Genomic DNA, 1,780 nt, shown 5'->3' with positions numbered 1-1,780 from the left:
ACTACAGACATAATTTCAAGTGACCCTCCATTTATAAACATGTATTCACAATATTACCCATAAAGTGACTACAGACATAATTTCAAGTGACCCTCCCTTTATAAAAATATATTCACCGGCTTTATCCTTTAAAAAACTTTTAAAAATTCCCTCTCCTCTTCTCTTCTTATTAAAAAAGATATGAATAAAAATGTATTATAAAATAAAAATATTCTCCTACTAGGTGGTCCTGCAGTGAGCAGTGCAGGATCAGATCTTATTCTTGGATCAAATCCTTTAATTGCAAGTTTAGAGGTAAATAAGTTTCCATTCATTTATTGTCTTAAAAACAGAGCTTTAGATTGTTGGAACTGTAAACAAATATTTTAAGTGGCATTTATGATTTACAACGGTACCCTTAATACATTTGTCTGAACAAGGATACACAAGATATTCTTATAGCTAAACGTTGATTATTTGTAATTGGAGTTTCTCTATAAAAATAACTTTATGCACATTTATGGTTTAGAGCCATTTAAAGAAAATTACTGGAATTCCAAACTGTTTCAGAAGAATTACAATATTTTCCTCATTGTTACTCAGATAACGGTTTAAAGGGCAACATTAGGAATCAGATATTCCACTCTATACACAAAGGTTCATTATGCTTATCTCTACTTTAAGATATGTATTAAATAAAAACATAGAACTACAATATCAATATAAATAATATACTATTAGGTGAACCAGGGTCCTGGGGTTAGCAGTGATAAAAATCCTATTCTGGGATTAAATCCTTTATTTGGAAATTTAGAGGTGATTAGGGATTTAATTAGAGCTGGGCAAAATTACATTGAAGAGTGGGAAGTTAACAGGAGATGTTAAACAAACTAAACAACTGGTTCATTTTTAATTTATTAACTAAACAGAAAATACTGTTTTATTTATGTAAATTCTAATTCTCACTCCATCTTAACTAGAAATAGAATTAATTTTAATTTTATGTAATATAAAAAACCTTTGATTAAAGGGACTGTAAGCGTAATATCAAGGAACCCTTCATGCAAAGATGGCAATGCCTGATTTGGTCAGAGTCAGTTTAAATTTCTATTGGTTCTAATTCCTCTGAGAGTATACAAAACCTTTATAAAAAGCTGGGTTTTTTTGGTAAGCAACATTTCAGGTGATCCTCCACGCAAAGATGACAATGCTGGATTTACAACAGTCCCCAAACACCTTTGTCTTATATATATCAATTTTTTTAAATTTTGAAAACCTATTTGTAATTGTAGTTTATCAACTTAAATGACTTGCGCATTTCTACTGCAGGAAAACAAATAGGAAACATAAAACACATGTTAACCTAGAACAACAACAATATTTCTTTCCCATTATTGATTTAATAAAGGTTTCAAGGGTATCGTTGTGAATTGGGCATTGCCATATTTGCATGGAGGGTCACTTGATTTATACTTACAGTACTTTTAATGAAAATAATGTTTTGTACAAATATGAACATAATAGTTTTTTTAGTATTCCAAACTAGAATAAATATAAAGGAATTGAGTCTTTGCCACAAACTCATATCTTCACATCCCTATATCTTTGCAATTGATGGTATAAACCTTTGATATTTCAAACTTACATTAACTAATAATTTAGGAATCCTAGTTTGAAATATCTAAGGTCTACGACGTTGGATTGCAAAGATATAGGGATTAGAAAACCATAATTAGTGGCAAGAACTCAATTCTTTTGTGCAGAATTATTTTTTCCTAATTTTCAAAGAAAATCAAAGCAT

General features: G+C 29.7%; 2 long non-coding RNA genes across 2 annotated transcripts in view; one reads left to right on the top strand and one right to left on the bottom strand.

Annotated features, from left to right (window-relative positions):
• Positions 1-383, top strand: part of LOC111713843 (uncharacterized) — a 13,815-nt gene extending 13,432 nt beyond the window's left edge. The window contains exon 3 of the long non-coding RNA XR_002767805.1: positions 371-383. This is a non-coding gene — a long non-coding RNA (uncharacterized LOC111713843). The remainder of the gene's footprint in view (positions 1-370) is intronic.
• LOC111713844 (uncharacterized) overlaps positions 1-1,780 on the bottom strand; it is a 17,238-nt gene that overhangs the window by 13,434 nt on the left and 2,024 nt on the right. The window lies entirely within an intron of this gene.

The sequence above is a fragment of the Eurytemora carolleeae genome, unplaced genomic scaffold (assembly GCF_000591075.1).
Source record: "Eurytemora carolleeae unplaced genomic scaffold, Eaff_2.0 scaffold1483, whole genome shotgun sequence".
Lineage (NCBI taxonomy): Eukaryota > Metazoa > Arthropoda > Copepoda > Calanoida > Temoridae > Eurytemora > Eurytemora carolleeae.
This window is presented reverse-complemented; position numbering and strand designations above follow the sequence as displayed.